This window comes from Delphinus delphis, chromosome 20 (genome assembly GCF_949987515.2).
Source record: "Delphinus delphis chromosome 20, mDelDel1.2, whole genome shotgun sequence".
NCBI lineage: Eukaryota > Metazoa > Chordata > Mammalia > Artiodactyla > Delphinidae > Delphinus > Delphinus delphis.
In genome coordinates this window covers 12899358-12920197 of record NC_082702.1, presented here as the reverse complement: position 1 = coordinate 12920197, position 20840 = coordinate 12899358, and the positions used below count along the sequence as shown (strand labels likewise).

The 20840-nt window shown below is 43.2% G+C and overlaps 1 protein-coding gene and 1 pseudogene across 2 annotated transcripts in view; one reads left to right on the top strand and one right to left on the bottom strand.

Annotated features, from left to right (window-relative positions):
• LOC132416755 (galectin-10-like) overlaps positions 1-20840 on the bottom strand; it is a 105252-nt gene that overhangs the window by 8969 nt on the left and 75443 nt on the right. The window lies entirely within an intron of this gene.
• LOC132417038 (galectin-16-like) lies at positions 5870-8871 on the top strand (annotated as a pseudogene).

Sequence of the window (20840 nt, the reverse complement as noted above, 5' to 3'; positions counted from 1 at the left end):
ATGGAACCTAATGAAGCTTAAAAGCTTTTGCACAGCAAAGGAAACCATAAACAAGACGAAAAGACAACCTTCAGAATGGGAGAAAATATTTGCAAATGAAGCAACTGACAAAGGATTAATCTCCAAAATTTACAAGCAGCTCATGCAGCTCAACATTAAAAAAACAGACAACCCAGTCCAAAAATGGGCAGAAGGCCTAAATAGACATTTCTCCAGAGAAGATATACAGATTGCCAACAAACACATGAAAGAATGCTCAACATCACTAATCATTAGAGAAATGCAAATCAAAACTACAGTGAGATATCATCTCACACGGGTCAGAATGGCCATCATCTAAAGATCTACAAACAATAAATGCTGGAGAGGGTGTGGAGAAAAGGGAACCCTCTTGCACTGTTGGTGGGAATGTGAATTGATACAGCCACTATGGAGAACAATATGGTCATTCCTTAAAAAACTAAAAATAGAACTACCATATGACCCAGCAATCCCACTACTGGGCATATACTCTGTCCGCTTTTTTTTTTTTTTGCGGTACGCGGGCCTCTCACTGTTGTGGCCTCTCCCGCTTCGGAGCAACAGGCTCCGGACGCGCAGGCTCAGCGGCCATGGCTGACGGGCGCAGCCGCTCCGCGGCACGTGGGATCCTTCCGGACTGGGGCATGAACCCCCGTCCCCTGCATCGGCAGGCGGACCCTCAACCACTGCGCCACCAGGGAAGCCCCCCTGTCCGCTTTTTAATCGGGTTGTTTGTTTTCTTGTTGTTGTTGAGTTGTAGGAGTTCTTTACATACTTTGGATATGAACCCCTTACCAGATATATCATTTGCAAATATCTTTTCCCATTTGGTAGGTTATCTTTTAATTTTGTTGATGGTTTCCTTTACTGTACAGAAGCTTTTTAGTTTGATGTAGTTCCATTTGTTTATTTTTGCTTTTGTTTCCCTCGTGGCAGGTGACGTATCTAGAAAGATATTGCTAAGACATGTCAATCAGTGTACTGGCTATGTTTTCTTCTGGGGTGTTATGGTTTCAGGTCTTAGAGTCAAGTATTTAATCGATTTTGAGTTGATTTTTGTGTATGGTATGAGGTAATTGTTTTTCTTTTTTTTTTTTTGCACGTGGCTGTTCAATTTTTCCAATGTTTATTGAAGAGAGTATCCTTTCTCCATTGTATGTTCTTTGCTCCTTTGTCATAAATTCATTATCCGTATATGTGTGGATTCTTTTGGGGCTCTCAATTCTGTTCCATTGATTATGTATCTGTTTTTCTGCCACTACCATGTGGTTTTGATTACCGTGTTTTTCTGCCAGTACCATGGCTTTTTAATATAGTTTGAAACCAGAGAGTATGATCTTCACTTTTGTTCCTTTTTCTCAGGATTTCTTTGGCTTTTGGGGTCTTTTGTGGGTCCATATAAATTTTAGAATTTTTTGTTCTATTTGTAAAAAATGTCTTTGAGATTTTGGTAGGGATTGCATTGAGCATGTAAATTGTATAGGTAATATGGACATTTTAACAATGTTATTTCTTCCAATCCATGAACATGGACTATGTTTCCATTTATTTGTGTCTTGTTCAATTTCTTTCAATGTCGTATAGTTTTCAGCGTACAGGTCTTTCACCTCCTTGGTTAAATTTATTCCTGTCTTGGTTGTGGTTATAAAGGCAATTCCTTTCTCTCTCTCTTTCTTTCTTTCTTTTATTTTTTGGCCATGCTGCACAGCATTGAACTCGTCCCCCTGCAATGGAAGTGCAGCGTCCTAACCCACTGGACTGCCAGGGAATTCCCTGCAATTTCTTTCTTAATTTCTCTTTCTGCTAGCTCATTTTTAGCATATAGAAATGCAACATATTTTTGTCTGTTGATTTTGTACCCTGCAACTTTACTGTATTCATTTATAATTTCTAATAATTTTGATGGAGTCGTTAGAGTTTTCTGTACATAAAATCATGACATCCAAAAATAGTGTCAGGGACTTCCCTGGTGGTCCAGTGGTTAAAAATCTGCCTTCCAATGCACAGGACGCGAGTTCGATCCCTGGTTGGGAAACTAAGATCCCACATACTGTGAGGCAACTGCGCCTGCGTGCTGCAACTGCTACTGAGCCCGCACACTCTGGAGCCCGTGTACTACAGCTAGGGAGAAGCCCACACACTGCAACTAGGGAGAAACCCGCGTGTTGCAACGAAAGATCCTGTATGCCACAACGAATATCCTACATGCCGCAACTAAGACCCGATGCAGCCAAATAAATAAATAAATAAATATTAAAAAACAAAACAAAAACAAAAAACCAAGCAACAAAAAGCCAAACAAAACCAGTGTCAGTTTTCTTTTTTCCTTTCCAATTTGGATGCCGTTTTTTCCTTGTCTTGCCTAATTGCTCTGGCTAGGACTTCCAGTATTATGTATAATAGGAGTGGCAGAGTGGGCATCTTTGTCTCGTTCCTGATTTTAGGGAGATAGCTTTCCTTGAGCACGATGTTTGCTGTGGGTTTTTCATATGTGGCCTTTACTATTTTGAGGTGCGTTTCTTCTATACCCAATTTATTGAGAGTTTTTATCCTTATTGGGGGTTGAATCTTGGCAAACACTCTTCTGTATCTATTGAGATGATCACATGGTTTTTATCCTTTATTTTTCTAATGTGGTGTATCACATTTATTGATATCTGGATGTTGAACCATCCTTGCATCCCTGGAATACAGCCCACTTGACCATGGTGTATGATCCTGTAACATGTTCTATTCAGCTTGCTAATATTTTGTTGAGGATTTTTTTTTGGCTACACCACGTGGCTTGTGGGATATTAGTTCCCCAACCAGGGATTGAACCCAGGCCCCGGCAGTGAAAGCGTTGGGTCCTAATCACTGGACTGCCAGGGAATTCCCTTGTTGAGGATCTTTACACCTATGTTCATATGAAATAATGGCCTGAATTTTTTTTGGTGTGTGTTGCCTTTGTCTGGTGTTGGTATCAGGGTAACGTTGGCCAAAGAAAAGTGAGTTAGGAAGCGTTCTCTCCTCTTCATAATTTAGAAGAGTTTGAGAGGGATAGGTATTAAATTCGCTCTCAGTTAGATTGCAGTATTCCTTGACTTTAAGTTTGGTTTCTGGAGAATTGGCATTTTCTTTTTGTGGTACAGTGTTACCATGGTTCTTCATGGTGCCTTATGAATTGTTCTGCCTGTGCTTTTGAAGTAGCAAACACTCTTCCTCTTGAGTCTATCAGTTCAACAAGTTAGAAATTAGAGGCTTTTCCAGTAGGTGGTGCTATAGCACACGTTTTTGGTTTCTCTTGCCCGAGATGCCTCTGGTTATAGAGAGTCAGCACTTTCCACCTTCCACTGTCTGTGTCAGAGGTGAGGCTCCATGCCCTGATTATGACTTCCCGTGCCTCCAAGGTTCTTGGTGCCTTGCAGATGCCAGTGTCATTGGTTTCCGTGCCTGGGACACTGGGATGGTGAGCTCTTCTGGGGTGGTGAACTCATAGCCTCTATCACTGTGAGGGGAGGGAGAGGATGAATGGGGAGCCTCTGCCATGTCCAGTGTTGTAAGGCTTGCAGGCTTCACTGCTATGGGTGGGAGACTCTTTACTGAACTCCACAATTCTACCAACTCTATTTCCACAAGCCTCAGCCAGGTCCCCGTCACCGCTCTCCAGGATTACTGTAATAGCCTTATGAGTAGTCTTTCTTATTTTGTCCAGGTGCACCTACAGTCTGTTTTCCACACAGCAGCAGAGGAAATCCTTTTAAAACATAAATGAGGGCTTTCCTCGTGGCGCAGCAGTTAAGAATCCTCCTGCCAATACAGGGGACACGGGTTCAAGCCCTGATCCGGGAGGATCCCACATGCCGCGGAGCAACTAAGCCCATGCACCACAACTACTGAGCCTACACTCTAGAGCCTGCGAGCCACAACTACTGAAGCCCACGTGCCTAGAGCCTGTGCTTCACAACAAGAGAAGCCACCGCAATGAGAAGCCCGCACACTGCAACGAAGAGTAGCCCCCTTGCTGCAACTAGAGAAAAGCCCGTGTGTATCAAAGAAGACCCAACGCAGCCAAAAATAAATAAATAAATAAATTTATAAAAAAAACAAAAATACATAAATGAGACCAGATCCCTCTCCTCTACCTTGGGCTCCCATCTCACTTAAAGCAAACGTCCTATGGTCTACTTTTCCATATCCTGAGTTCAAGTCCTGCCTCTCTCCCCCTTTACTCCAGTCATACTGTCATCCTTGCTGTTCCTCAAAACTTCACGTTGCCTTCTCACATTGTGGTCCATATTGGTAGCCGATCTCTCTGACTGGAAGTTCTTCCCCAAGATACACATGGCTCTTTTATTGACCTTCTCCAAGCTTTTGCTCAAATCTCATCTCCTCAATGAGGACTACCTTAACTAGCCTATTTCAAATTAAGCCCTCTGTGGACTGCTCTGTTCCATTACCAACATCTTTTTTTCTTAAGCGTTTTTAAAAATTTAATTTATTTTATTTATGTTATTTTTGGCTGTGTTGGGTCTTCATTGCTGCGCGCAGGCTTTCTTTAGTTGCGGCGAGCGGGGGCTACCCTTCGTTGTGGTGCGCGAGCTTCTCATTGTGGTGGCTTCTCTTGTTGTGGAGCCCAGGCTCTAGGTGTGTGGACCTCAGTAGTTGTGGTGCGCGGGCTCCAGAGCGCAAGCTCAGTAGTTGCGGTGCACGGGCTTAGCTGCTCCACGGCATGTGGGATCTTCCCGGACCATGGCTTGAACCCGTGTCCCCTGCACTGGCAGGCGGATTCGTAACCACTGTGTCACCAGGAAAGTCCACCAACATCTTTTTCGAGACATTTATCCCCTTCTGATACATTATATATTTTGCTTGTGTATTATATTTTAAAAGTTACTGCAGGGCTTCCCTGGTGGCGCAGTGGTTGAGAGTCCGCCTGCCAATGCAAAGGACACGGGTTCGTGCCCCTGTCTGGGAGGATCCCACATGCCACGGAGCGGCTAGGGCCCGTGAGCCATGGCCGCTGAGCCTGCGCGTCCGGAGCCTGTGCTCCGCAACGGGAGAGGCCCGCGTACCGCAAAAAAAAAAAAAAAAAAAAAAAAAAAAAAAAAAAAAAAAAAAAAAAAAAAAAAGTTACTGCATATATTTTCCAACTGGAGTATAAGCTCCATGGAGCAAGATTTTTATCTGTTCTTTTCCATTTATGCAAATAGTACAAAGCCTGCTGCCAGTTAGTCACTCAATAAGCAATTGTCAAATGAATGGATAAATGGATGAACAGATAAATGGATGGATCCCTCTGATTGCTTTACTAACAACCCTTTGATTTGGGATTATGTTCATCAAATATTTTACATATAAGAAGAATGGGTCTAGCAGAGGTTAAATTTCCTTAATAAGGTCCCACAGTGGCAGAGCTGGGATCCTTATCCAGGTGGTGTGTTCCTCCAAGTCTAGGGTGAATAGGGAAATTGCCAGCAAAGATTCTGGAATAGATTTGATGTCAGAGAAAGAGTCAGTCGCATATAGCATGGGTTAGGCACCAATTTTATGAAGCAGGGTAGCCAGGGAGCTCTTCGTTATAATTTTATCATTGTGGCTTATCCGTAGACACCTAGAACTGCACTTAGATTAAGCATATCAGCATCTCCAGTTAGAAGCTGCTTCTTATTATCACAGTGGACTTTGGATAGTGTGGACTGAATACACTTTTGGAGTCAGAAATTTCAAAAGAATAGCAGGCAGGGCTCTATAGCCTGAGCGAAAGGATCAGGGGTGACCCACCTCCTAACAGCATTCATAGGGCACCTTCTCCAGACAGACTCGCACACAACAGTTTCAATAGGGAAGAAAGACCCAACTGGAGACTATGGAATCCTTGGTATAAAGGATGGGAAGAAGGAATCTGGTTACCTCTGCTTCTTGTGCCAGGTCACCTGGGAACAAATCATTGAATGAGTACTGGTACAGAATGGGAAAGAGAATGTGTACATATGTGTGTCAGTGGGAATCATTGGATTTGCATAATTGTCCTTTTGTATATTTTTTCTCTGCATTTGGAGGTGTTTGTATGTAATATGTGTATCTGTGCCTCTGAGCGCATGTCTGGACTCAGATTAATGTCTCCTTGTTGGAGGTCTGCTAATGTCTCTGAGCTGCAAGAGAAAACCATGTTTATATATCCTGATTCTCCCTGGGCAACAGTGTGGGAGAGAAAACACTGGCCTGTCACTCACCGATGTATCCGTCTTTTCCATAGCCGAACCCCTACTGGCAGTCTGTTTCCCTTACTGTGGGTTACACGGTGAAGATCAAGGCAGATCTTCTGTGTCCCTCTGGGTGAGTAGATCCCAGTTTTTGTGTGATGGAGGGTGAAGCACAAGGGGAGAGTGTTAGCATTTTGGGGAACACTCATTGGAAACATTTTAGTCTTCTTTAATCACCAGAATGAGCTGAGGTGGCTCATGCAAAAGTGTGAGATCACACTGCAGGCGGGAATTTCCTTCCTGTGAGAGAGAGAGAGAGAGAGAGAGAGAGAGAGATGGCAAAGTAAGAAAGGTACATATTTTGAGAAAGAGGGTGGGGGAAGGGGAAGGAGAGAGGGAGGGAGGGAAAGAGAGAGAGAGAAGGACTGTGTTTGTCCCTGAGGAGGTTGTTTTCTTCAGTAAAGGCCTGGATGAGGGAGCCATTCTCTTGTCTTTGCAGAAAGAACCCAGAATTTGTGGTGGATTTGTGCATGTGTCCTGAGAGAGGCAGCAACGTCGCATTCCATTTCTGAGTCTACACGAACAACATGATGGTGATGAACAGCCTCCATGAAAGGGGGATGGGGAGAGGAAGAGATAGCTTCTTCTGACCCTTTTGTGCCAGGGAAGCCGTGGGCAGCCATTTGAGCTTCGACTTTTGGTGCTGGAGAATGAATACCAGGTGTGTGGGCCCTAAGGGTGAGGGGCGTGGAGCACCATGGCTGTGGTGGGGCTGCTGTGGAGAAACAGAGTCCAACTCTGATCTGATCTGATCTGATGTCAACACACCAATTTTTTGTTTTGTATTTTTTTTTTTTTGCGGTACGTGGGCCTCTCACTGTTGTGGCCTCTCCCGTTGCAGAACACAGGCTCCGGATGCGCAGGCTCAGCCGCCATGGCTCACGGGCCCAGCCGCTCTGTGGCATGTGGTGTCTTCCCGGACCGGGCAGGGTACTAACCCGTGTCCCCTGCATCGGCAGGCGGACTCTCAACCACTGTGCCACCAGGGAAGCCTTGTTTTGTAGTTTTAATACATGTGCTTTCTATTTTTTAAACAAATTTATTTATTTTTGGCTGAGTTGGGTCTTCGTTGCTGTGCGCGGGCTTTCTCTAGTTGCAGTGAGCGGGGGCTACTCTTTGTTGCAGTGCATGGGCTTCTCATTGCGGTGGCTTCTCTTGTTGCAGAGCACAGGCTCTAGGCATGCGGGCTTCAGTAGTTGTGGCACACAGGGTTAGTTGCTCTGCGGCATGTAGGATCTTCTTGGACCAGGGCTTGAACCCGTGTCCCCTGCACTGGCAAGTGGATTCTTAACCACTGTGCCACCAGGGAAGGCCACATGTGCTTTTTAAAATTGACGTTTAGTTGATTTACATTATTGTGTTAGTTTCAGGTATACAACAAAGTGATTCAACTATGTATTTCTATCTTCACTTATTTATTTTCAGATTCTTTTCCATTATAGGTTATTAGAAGATATTGAATATAGTTACCTGTGCTATGCAGTAAATCTTTGTTGCTTATCTACTTTGCATCTAGTAGTTTCCATCTGTTATTAGCATATTGCTAATTTATGACCCCCCCCCTTTCCCCTTTGGTATCTGTAAGTTTATTTTCTATGTCTGTGAGTCTGTTTCTATTTTGTATATAGATTCATTTCTATTTTATTTTAGATTCCACATAAAAATGATATCATGTTGGATTGGCCAAAAAGTTCATTCGGGTTTTTCCGTAACATCCGTAACATATTGGTCTTTCTCTGATTTAACTTTACTAAGTATAATATTCTCTAGGTCCATTCATGTTGCTACAAATGGCAATATTTCGTTCTTTTTTATGGCTGAGTAACATTCCATTTTATTTGTATGTATATACACACACACATACACAGCACATCTTCTTAAGCCCATCTTGAGCACACCAATTCGATACGTGCTGCCACGTCCTTTCCTCCTCATAGGGCTAAACCACAAAAGTTTACCTCTCGGTCTGATGCGTATCTTGTCTTAACAAAAATGTGCCAGGTTTGTAGTTGCAGCTCAAGCATCAAATCCCTCAATCCCTACTGGCCACATCTCTTCCTTATCAAAGACACTCATGTCACAGGCCAATTCTCCCCCAGTCCTCCGTGCTTCAGGGCAGAAAACATATCTCCTATGCATTGAAAATCATTGAACACAACTTTTTGAGCACTACCATGTATGCTGTGCAAGCAGAGATTCAGAGCTGAATCCCATATGCCTCTTGCTCTCATGGACAATCAGGAATGCGGAGGGAGAAGTGCAGGCCCACTGTCATCAGGGTAAAGCAGGGATGGGGAGCTCTGGAGGCAAGGAAGTGGACACTGGGGGATGATTCCCTACAGCAGTGTCATGGCAGGATTTCCTGGAGAAGGAGATATTTGAACTGCTTTGCTTTTACGGAGTAAAGAATTTTTACAGGGAATGAAAAGAGGAAAGGGAAGGAGGAGGCCTAATTGTTCTGCACTCACAAGAAGTATATCTCTTTCCTTAGGTGTTTGTGAATAACAAGTGCACTTACGTCTTTGCCCACCGCCTGCCCTCATAGTCTGTAAAAATGCTGGAGGTGAAGGGAGATATTGTGCTTACTTCAGTGGAAGTACGTTGAGGGGCAGAAGATCTTGCAATGAAAATATCCACCCCGTTATACTCTTTTATAATGTGCAGGATCAGAGCAGCTCCCAGAAGATGCCAGGATATCCCCCTGTTGCCACACTTATGCTAATGATAATAAAATCTTCCTAGTATGAACCAGGACTTGGTTCTTGCTCATAGGGAAGACATCAAGGGCAGATTTGGCACAAAGGGAAAGTTGTCCCAAGTATGGAATGAGGAGTGTGGTTTGGGAAGGGCCCAGGTGGCCAAAATCTCAAGTGCTGTCCCTGAAATAGAGACAGAGTGAGAGTGTCTCAGGATGTTATGAAAAAGATGGACAGGTTTGGGGACGTGTAAGGGAGGGATACAACTTTGTATGTGAGCTTCTTTTCCCTTGTTTATTCACCCACAAATAATTATTGGACCCAAGTATTAGTCGGGGTTCTCTAGAGAAACAAAACCAATAGGGTGTGAGTGTGTGTGTTTATATATGTGTGTACACACACATACATAATTATATATATAAAGAGATTTTTTATAAGGAATTGGTTTACATGATTATGGAGGTTGACAAGTCCCAAGATCTTCAGGGTGAGTCAGCAAGCTGCAGACCCAGGAGGGTCAATGACGTAGTTCCAGGGAATTCCCTGGTGGTCCAATGGTTAGGACTCCTCACTTTCACTGCTGAGGGCGCGGGTTCAACCCCTGGTCCTGCAAGTTGCTCGGTGCTGCCCAAAATGAATAAATAATGTAGTTCCAGTCTGAAGTCATGAGGCCCAGGAAGAGGCAATGTTTCAGTTCCATTCTGAAGGCAGGAAAAATCCTCCCTGATTTTTGCCTAGCTGATCTAGGCAAGGTCAGCTGTTTTGTTCTCTTCAGGTCTTCAGGTGACTGGATGAAGTCCACCCACATTAGGGAGGGCAATCTGCCTTACTCAAGCCACCAGTTCAAATGTTAATCTCGTCCAGAAACATTCTCACAGACGCACTGAGAATAATATGTAACCAAAGTACCTTGGCACCCCATGGCCCAGTCAAGTTGACACTTAAATTTAACCATTACTACCTCTTACACTAATATACCTTTATACACAACAGATATTCCAGTATGAACCCACACTAATACACCTTTATACACAACAGATATTCCAGTATGAACCCTATGTGACGCTGAGAGGACCAGAGAACGATGTTATTGGCAAAAGGAACTTGATACTGATGAGTCAAGGATGAAATCAGCCCTAGAGGGATGTTTGAACTCAGGAGCTGAATGTCAGGTGTTCAGGCAGACATGACTTAAACCCTGGTACATGGCTTTCCTGGTTTCTGTCTCCTCTCACTTAGGAAGACCTAGAAGCTTTCCGGGGTTCTGAAGTGTGACCTAGGAAGCTGGGCCCGCATCCTTCCAGACCCCTCCAGACTGAGGTCCTCTGGAGACAGATAAACCACAATCTCTGGACCTGATGAATTCCTAAGTTTCTGGGGACCCTGCATTCCCACAATTTCCCAGATGCTCCATACATAAAGGAAAGCCGGTTGCTTTTGTCATCTTCAGGCCCTCTGAGCATTCTTCCCTATTTCTGTACCTTAGGAATAAACAATCTGTAAAAGAAATTAAGAAACCAATTCTTTTAGAATAGCATAAAAAAGAATACAATCCTTAGGCGTAAATCTAACCAAGGAGGTGCAAGACTTCTGCATTGAAAATGACAAAACACCGTTGAAGGAAATTACAGACAACCGACCTCAATAAACGAAAAGACATTCCATCTTCATGGGGTGGAAGATTTAATGTTGTTAGTATTATTGATAATTATAAATATTGTTAAGGTAGCAATACTTTCCAGTGCAATTTGAAGATTCAGTGCAATCCCTATCAGAATGCTAGTGGCCTTTGTGGGCAGATATGGAAAAACTGATCCTAAAATTCATATGGAAGTGAAAGGCAAACCAAAGGGCCAAAATATTCTGAAGAAAGAACAAAAGATTCAGACAATTCAATTTCAAAACTTACTACAAAGTTACGCTAAGGGCTCTAAGGAAGAAGAACAGATGGGTAGTATACGCAGAGAGATGGAAATTCTAAGAAAGAATAAAAAAGAAATGCTAGAGACTAAAAAAACTTACATAAATGAAGAATGCATTTGATGAGCCCATTAGTAGATTAGATATAGCTAAGAGGGAATCTCTGAGCTAGAGGATATGTCAATAGGAACTTCCAAAACTGAAAAACAAAGAGAAAAAGGACTGAAAGAAAGAAAAAACCCAGAACAGAATATCCAAAAACTGTGGGACAACTGCAAAAGGTGTCATATATGCTTAATGGGAATACCAGAAGGAGAAGAGAGAAAGGAACAGAGGAAATATTTGAAGTAATAACGGCTGAGAATTTCCCCAAATTCATGTGAAACACCAAACTACAGATCCAGGAAGCTCAGAGAACACCTAGTGGGATAAATTCCTCCCCCCCACACCCCCAGAACAATAAAACAAAAGTCCTGTATCTAGGCACATCATGTTCATACTACAGAGAATCAAAGATAAAAAATTCTGACAGAAGCCATAGGAAAAAAAACACCTATAGAGGAGCAAAAATAAGAATTACATCTAACTTCTCCTTAGAAACCATGCAAGCAAGAGGCAAGTGGAGTGAAATATTTAGTGTTGAGAGAAAATTGGTGCAACCACTATGGAAAGCAGTATGGAGTTTTCTCATAAAAAGGAAAATAGAAGTACCATAGGATCCAGCAATTCCACTTCTGGGTATTTATTCAAAGGAAATGAAAAGTGTAACTGGAAAAGATATATAGCAGTCCCCCTTAGCAACAGGGGTTATGTTCCAAGACCCCCAATGGATGCCTGAAACCCTGGATAGTACCAAATCCTATTATAGAGTTGACCCTTGAGCAACTTGGGCGGGGGGCAGGAGGGGTTAGAGGGCTGACCCCTTGTGCAGTCAAAAATCTGAGTGTCAAAATGGATTAAAGATCTAAATGTAAGGCCAGACACTATAAAACTCTGGGAGGAAAACATAAGGCAGAACACTCTATGACATAAACCACAGCGAGATCTTTTTTGACCCACCTCCTAGAGAAATGGAAATAAAAACGAAAATAAGCAAATGGGACCTAATGAGACTTAAAAGCTTTTGCACAGCAAAGTAAACCATAAACAAGACAAAAAACAACCCTCAGAATGGGAGAAAATATTTGCAAACAAAGCAACTGACAAAGGAGTAATCTCCAAAATATACAAGCAGCTCATGCAGCTCAATGTCAAAAAAACAACCCAATGCAAACATGGGCAGAAGACCTAAATAGACATTTCTCCAAAGAAGATATACAGATTGCCAACAAACACATGAAAAGATGCTCAACATCACTAATCATTAGAGAAATACAAATCAAAACTACAATGAGGTATCACCTCACACCGGTCAGAATGGCCATCATCAAAAAGTCTACAAATAATAAATGCTGGAGAGGGTGTGGAGAAAAGGAGCCCTCTTGCACTGTTGGTGGGAATGTAAATTGATACAGCCACTATGGAGAACAGTATGGAGGTTCCTTAAAAAACTAAAAATAGAACTACCATACGACCCAGCAATCCCACTACTGGGCATATACCCTGAGAAAACCATAATTCAAAAAGAGTCATGTATCACAATGTTCATTGCAGCACTATTTACAATATCCAGGACATGGAAGCATCCTAAGTGTCCACCAACAGATGAATGGATAAAGAAGATGTGGCACATATATACAATGGAATATTACTCAGCCATAAAAAGAAACAAAATTGAGTTATTTGTCTTGAGGTGGATGGACCTAGAGTCTGTCATACAGAGTGAAATAAGAAAGAGAAAAACAAATACCATATGCTAACACATATGTACGGAATCTAAAAAGAAAAAGTGGTTCTGATGAACGTAGGGGGAGGATAGGAATAAAGACACAGACGTAGAGAATGGACTTGAGGACACGGGGAGGGGGAAGGGTAAGCTGGGACGAAGTGAGAGTGTGGCATGGACGTATACACACTACTAAATGTGAAATAGATAGCTAGTGGGAAGCAGCCGCATAGCACAGGGAGATCAGCTCGGTGCTTTGTGACCACCTAGAGGGGTGGGATAGGGAGGGTGGGAGGTAGATGCAAGAGGGAGTGGATATGGGGATATATTTATACATATAGCTGATTCACTTTGTTATACAGCAGAAACTAACACAACACTGTAAAGCAATTATTCTCCAATAAAGGTGTTAAAAAAAGAAAGAAACATCAGTAATAAAAGTAAAAAAAAAATCTGTAACTTTCCAGTGGGCACTCTGCACCCGCGGTTCTGTGTCCACAGTTCCCCATCCTCAGATTCAACCAACTGGGGATTATGTAGTACTGTCGTATGTATTTATTGAAAAAAATCCACATATGAGTGGACCCACGCAGTTCAAACCTGTGTTGTTGAAGAGTCAACAGTACCATTTTTTCCCTGTATAGTCATCCCTCAGTATCCGAGGGTTCCACATTCATGGATTCAACCAACCGTGGATCAAAAATATCTGAAAAAAAAATTTTCAGGAAGTTCCGAAAAGCAAAACTTGAATTCGCCGCATGCTGGCAGTTATTTACGTGGCATTTACAGTGATTTGCGTAGCATTTACGTTGTATATGTGTTGTAGTTTCTTAGGACAGGGCCGAAAGTAAGCTCGTCACGCGAGATGAATTGTGCCGAAGCGCAGCAGTAGAGGGCGGCCGCTCGCTCAGGCAGAACAGCGCCGTCTGTCCTGCTGTGGTAGCTTTTATTAAAGCATTATCTAGGTTTACACTTTAAGACTTGTTTTCTTAACATTTCAGAAGTGCCAAAGCAGCAGCCTATGTTTTTATTAGTTATACAAGCAATAATTGGCTTTCGTGAGCACCTGCCGTGCTTCGTCCTTGAGCGCAAGAACAGCACAAAGTTCCCACCATTATTCTGATTATACTGAAGTCGCGCAAGGACATTTCCTTGCGTTCCCACCACTCTGATTAGACTGAGGACAGCTCATGGATCAGTGCCCAAAGCACTCAATGCTTCTTTTGCAGGCCCCCGGTTTGCCGGGGCGGGGGGGGAGCTCAAAGCATTCAGGACTGTTCACAGTTCTGGCTTATTCGCATGCCCCCGGTTTGCCGGGGGGGCTCAAAGCAATCAGGGCTGTTTGCAGTTCTGGCTTATTCGCCAGCCCCCAGTTTGCTGGGGGGGGGGGGGCTCATGGGTCACGTCTCCTTTCCATGTCCTCAGTTATCCCACTACATTTCCCCCTTTTTGTTTTACAATTTTTGTAGCATCAAGGAGAACACGGCAGCATTACTCTCGGTACTAATTGAGTCTGTACTAATTAGAACCCGTGTCCCCTGCATCGGCAGGCGGAGTCTCAACCACTCAACCACTGCGCCACCAGGGAAGCCCTGTGATTATGTTTTTAAAGTCCTTATCTGTTAGAGATACATTCTGGAATATTTATAAGAAAAATGACAATATGCCTGAGTTTTCATTTAAAATCCTCCAGAAAAATAAGTAGGAGGAAAAATGAAGCAAGAATGTTAGAATATTCATAATTAAAGTGGGATAGTAGGTACATAGGGGTTCTTTATATTATTCTTTCTTGTGAAAATTAATAAAGGGAAACCTCACGAAAATGAAGTTGGAGGGCCAGAAGAGGGAGCTCTCATGCATGTACCACTGGCTGTTTTCATAGATCCCAACAGGAAGAGATGTACCTTGCATCTCTGGCAAAAAGTGACCTTATTTTATGACGCCAACAGGAGGAAGAAAGATTTTCTCTTTGCTTGGAAACAGCTCAGCCAGTGAAAATCCACTACACTTTAAACTCTGTTCCCTCCAGTGGACTTCTTGTTTATAACAGCCTCTCCCAGCTTTCTCTTCTCCTCTATAAAAGAGTTTCCTCTCCTTTTCTTTACTGGACTTGCATGTGGTTCACCATAGTTGCATGTCCTGGACTGCACTTCTTTGGTGCTCCTGAATAAATCTGTTTTGCAGGTAAAATAACTAGCTGTTTTATTGTTTTTAGGTTAACAATCTTCTTCTTTGGTGCATGTTTGAAATTTTTCATTAAAAAGTGGGGGAAAGCAGGTTGGATCACTGCTCTCCTGTTCTAGAGATGGAAATATTTGCCCAACAATCCCTCAAAAAAAATTCAAATACGATGATTTTTACAAAGGGAAGGTACAAGGCTTTGAGGGCTAATTCTAGGATGAATTGACCTGGCCAGCGAGGTCAGGAAAGATTTTCCTGAAGAAGAATATCTAGAATCTGAGAAAAGGAGTAAGAGTTAACTAGGATAAAAGAGGAGAGAAGAATTTCCAGGTGGAAAAACAGTTTGTGCAAAGGTGTAATTGGCATGACAGACCTAAAGAACACAGCATGGTAGGCGTAGAAAGTGTGAGAGGAAAAAATGAGGCAATACAAGTATGCCAGGGTTTCATGACAAGCTGAGTGCTATTGTGAGGGGTTTGGTTTTCACCTGGAAGCAGGAAACCATTGATGTGTGATAAGGGAGTGTGACATGATTAGATATGCATTTGAAAATATACGTCTTCCTCCATCGTGGAGAATGGAGTGCAAGGGGCAGGGAATTGAATCAATTCCTAGTTGTCCAACTGAGAGATGATGATAGAGATGGGAACGAGGACGTACATGAGAGATGTTTAGGAGGAGAACTTGACTTGGACCGATGGGAGGAGATTGAGTTTCTGACTTGTTAAACATGGATGGATGTTGCTCCCAGTTACTAAGATGGGTGACACTGCAGCAAGTTAGTTTGGGAGAATAAAATCAGCAGTTTGATTTAGGAGGTATAGAGATCCTTTAAGACATTCACGATGAGCTCACAAGTAAATATATACAAGTCCCAAGCTCAGAGGAGAGGCTGATAACAATTAATGCCATTGCAATTAGGACAGCAAACTTTGGATTCACACTAGGTGGGTACAAACCTGATTTTGCCATTTGTTATCCCATGAATTGTAACAAGTTAGTTAAGTTCTCTGTCCTTTAAAGTCCTCGTTTGTAAAGCCTAATCAACAATAGACCTGCATCACGTGGTTTCTGTGAAGATTAAAGGAAATATATGAAAACACGTTAGAACATTGTGTGGCACAAAGAAAATACCCAATAGATGTTAACTCTTATTATAAAACTATGAGAGCGCTGTCTTCTCAAGTAGATAAAATAATCATAGGATGCTGGTTTCAGAGCTTTGAATCATTCAATGCAATTAGATTCCACAAATCTAATGTGTGCAAGTAGACTTGTACAAATAGATCTCCTGGTATGCTTGCTAAATTTTTTTTTTTTTTTTGCCTGCTAAATTTTTAATGAAGGGAGTGTTTGTATACTTTTTTGGATGCAGGCATTCTTAAACATTTAAATTGTGTTATCTTCCTCTAAGTGGATTCACTTTTCAGGCAGTGAGAGTGGGGACACATTCTTTCATCCAAATAAAAACAGAGCTGATTAGATTCAGTCTTATTTGCTTTGAGGGATGATTGATACACTTATTCCCCTAGGGTGCATTCCTCTCAGAGCTTTAACTTTAGCCTAAGGTGCTTATCAGATCCCCTCCCCCCTTGGCAAGCACTAAGCTCCCATTTTTGTACCTTCCACAAGACTGATGTATGTTCTGCTCCGCTACTGCTTAAGAATTGGAAACCAGCTAACTAACTAAATAATAGTCCATATTTAAATTTCCCCAATTGTCCAAAAACATGTCCTATATAGCAGATTTTAAGTCCAGAATCTCATCACGTTCCATGCATTCCATTGGGTTGTTATGTCTCTTTAGTCTCTTTTTTTTTTTTCCAGTACGCGGGCCTCTCACTGTTGTGGCCTCTCCCGTTGCGGAGCACAGGCTCCGGACGCGCAGGCTTAGCGGCCATGGCTCATGGGCCCAGCCGCTCCACGGCATGTGGGATCTTCCCGGACCAGGGCACGAACCCGCGTCCCCTGCATCGGCAGGCGGACTCTCAACCACTGTGCCACCAGGGAAGCCCCTCTTTAGTCTCTTTTTAATCTAGAACATTCTTCTGCCTTGTTATGCCATTTTTGTAAGTTTCCAGGACAGTTGTATAACCAGCAAGGATTCGTGTGCCCGTGGCCAAGAAAAACAAACTCTCAGTGAGTGTGTGCAGCAAAGTAAGGGTTTATGCAGGGCATCCAGGAAAGGAGTGGGAGGCAAGCCCTCCAATTCACTCCAACCTGGTCTTTGAGTTTGGGTTTGGTTTTGTTTTGTTTTGTTTTTAAATAAAGGGGAAGAACAAAGAAGCTGGAGTTAATCATCATCTTGTGATGTTTCTGTGACATTTCTTAATGTAGTTTTGGGAGTCAGGATGTCTCTGGATGCGGCGAGCCGCTTCTGACCAGCAGAATGACGAGTCACCACACGCAAGATTCTTCTCGTATCACACTTTATTGGAGCACAGCTTAGTTGAAGAAAGATGGAAGGAAGACCCTACGCAGCAGAATATGGCAGGCTTTATACTGGCCAGAAGGTCCACACAATAGCCCTGGATTGGTGTGTGTCAGTACATGTGACAAAATATTGCTACGCCTACAACCCACGGGATGCACGCGTGGCGCCTTACGCGGCACTCCCGGGTAGTGCAAGCAAGATGCAACAATGTAACTTCGCCTTCCTCTGGACCAAGGATCCAGCTCCTTCCTGGCGGCGTCCCACATCTCCCCCTTTTTGTTTAAGTCCTTAGACCACACGACGGTCGCCCGTACAAGTCTTGCCCCCAAGGGGACATGGCTGTTCAAGGGCTATTGTCATGGGCGGCAGAAATCACCCTCCCATAGTGCAATGCTGCTTACAGCGCGGGGTGCAAGGGCTGATTTCAGGCAGAGGCTCCCACTAGGAGTGCAATGGCTCATGGCCATCCTGTGCAGGGGCAACCACTAGGACTTGTTTAGCAGGGAGATCCAGGCACCGGCAGGCTGGCCGTTTTCAATGGCCACCAAGGCTTGCATCAACATGATCTTTTGTGTGTGTGACTTACGTTTCAGACGACACACCAACCACAGGCAGAGTGCGATCCCCACTGCACAAAGGATGCCAAAAGCCCCCATGCCTACCCATTCTTTAAAGAAAAGAAAAGTAGAGGATAGCCAAGAAGCAAAATTCCCAAAAGAAACAGGGTGTAACTCGGTAGTATTAAGATGAATAATCTGTAATCGTTGTTCAAACAGCAGTCTCTCTGCTTCTTCGGACCAATTTCCTTTTAAATATTCTCCAATCAGTCTACTTAGGTTCAAGCGTCCTACAATTTTATAGGGAGTAACACAAAGATGATTAAATTTAGCAACACAACCAAGCTGAAGCATATCATACAATTCTTCAAAGGCATCCTCCAGCAAATCCATCCGTTGATTCAAAGATAAAATGCCAGCATGTAAATGTGTATTAAAGCGATTCTGATTTTCTAATGCTAGCGACGTTTGCTTTACTATACCATTAATTACAGCAGCTGATTGTACCTGATTCACCATTGCTGCAGCAGCAGTGGCGGCCGCCGTCACAGAAGCAGTTAAGGCAATTATAAGTGCAGCAGTAATCCCAAAATCCCGCCGCTGCCTCACCAAATTAACTAATGGAAAAGTAGCGGGATCTGCCTTAACTGGAATGGGAACAAATGTAGGTATACGTAGTACTACAGCAGTCTGCACGATTGTTCCATTCCAACATTGTGAAATCCAGCAAGAAACGCCTTTATTACATCCTTCTGTATCATTAGACAATAAAAACATAAAAGGGGGTTGTACACATATCACAGCTGCAGGCTTGGAATAATTATGCAAAGAATTTAGTATATTACGTAATTTTAATTTATATATTTGACTTTTATTAGCTACCTTTAAATTAGCTAATTTAACCTCCCCGCTTACATTATACAAGGTGCCATTACCGCGGCGGCAAGCCCTGCATTAGATAAAGGGCCTCCAATCTCCCTGCAAGCTTTCATCCACACTTCAATGTCCTTTCCTTTAAAAGGTGTAATGGCTCGGCGGCATTCTTTTGTACATTGTTCATAAACAAGTTGTTTCACTAGAGGCATCGCCTCATTCACATTACCAAAAATTCTTTCCGCCGCTTCCATCATCCGGGCTACAAAATCAGAAAATGGCTCTGTGCCTCCCTGTATTATTTTTGTTAAATTCTCTGACACCTCCCCTCTATTTGGGAGGGCTCGCCATGTATGCATATTAATCTCATTTATTTGATTATAAACTTGTACAGGGAACACAGTCTGGTTATTTATCCACTGTCCTTGGCCTAGTAACATATCTACATTCCAGGCAGGCTGCCCATTTGCAGCATTTTCCCTTGCTTGACTGTGAGCCAAATCAGAAACAATAGACTTCCAGTCTAAATATTGCCCCATCGTTAAACACGCACGAGCAATATCTTGCCAGTCAGTAGGGGTCAAGGCATTCCTTGTAAGCCGTTGTAAAAGCATAATAGTATAGTTAGCAGAAATGCCATCTCGTTTGGAAGCTTCTGCAAGATCTCTAATTAATTTATGATCTATCATATCATAATATCGCTGGCGTGTAGCCGGGTCTTCAAATACTGGAAATGCATTGGACAAAGAAGAAAAAGGAACTTGGTACCAAGCCTCGCGGGGAATAAAAGTACTTTTTGGGGGAGGAATGGAAGGCGCAGAACGCCTAGGTTGAGCAGCACTCCCTAAGGCAGAGGACAAAGCCCCAAAAGGGCCATAATGCTCCTCCTCATATTTTGCAGCAGCTTCTGCCAACTCTGCAGCGTCAGCAGGATCCAGCTCCTCATCCTCTGATAAATACATGGCTTGCAAGCCAGACAATAGTGGATACAATGATTCTCGCCCAGTTTCTTGGGCGTCTGGTTGTTTAGATTTTAACTTTTTCTTAACACACACTTTCTCGTTATTATCTACTAATTCTTTTTTTGTAGGCCTATCATCTGTAGCTTTATGACTGCCTGCTTCAGAAGCACTATCTTGATATGAGCGCAAAACTTGTGTCGCTTGTTTCACTATGTCTGTACACTTTCCCTCCTTCAGACAAAATCGAACTAAATTCCACAAAGGGAAAGTCCCACAGCACAGCTTACCCTCCTCATGAAAACGGTGCAAATCCTTTCCTAATTTCTCCCATGAAGGGATAGTCAAAGTACCTGAAACTCCAAACCATGGCGCTGCTTGATCTATATCATTCAGTAAACGGCCAATAGTCTTGTGAGATAACACCAACCCCCGATCCCGTAAAAGTAGCTGTATCGGCTCATAAAAATTTGCCGTGGGGTTAACAGGAGTATTCCCCATCATGTACTTGTACTGACCTTCACTAAAAGATTTACACCATTACACACACAACAAGATAGCGCAAGGCACAAAAGCTACTTACCGGCAAGATTACCGGTTCACTCCGTGTGTCGAGTTCTGAATCGGTCCTCCATGCAGGGCGCGAAGTTCCCGGGTTTCGGCACCACTTGCGGCGAGCCGCTTCTGACCAGCAGAATGACGAGTCACCACACGCAAGATTCTTCTCGTATCACACTTTATTGGAGCACAGCTTAGTTGAAGAAAGATGGAAGGAAGACCCTACGCAGCAGAATATGGCAGGCTTTATACTGGCCAGAAGGTCCACACAATAGCCCTGGATTGGTGTGTGTCAGTACATGTGACAAAATATTGCTACGCCTACAACCCACGGGATGCACGCGTGGCGCCTTACGCGGCACTCCCGGGTAGTGCAAGCAAGATGCAACAATGTAACTTCGCCTTCCTCTGGACCAAGGATCCAGCTCCTTCCTGGCGGCGTCCCACATCTGGATATGATTCTCTGGCCATGTGGTCCATGGCTCTGGAGTTTCTTAGCTCCTTTTTGCCCTGGAGAAACAACCTGAGTTTGTACATTAATGATGATGTCTGTAATAGCAATTTTAGTACA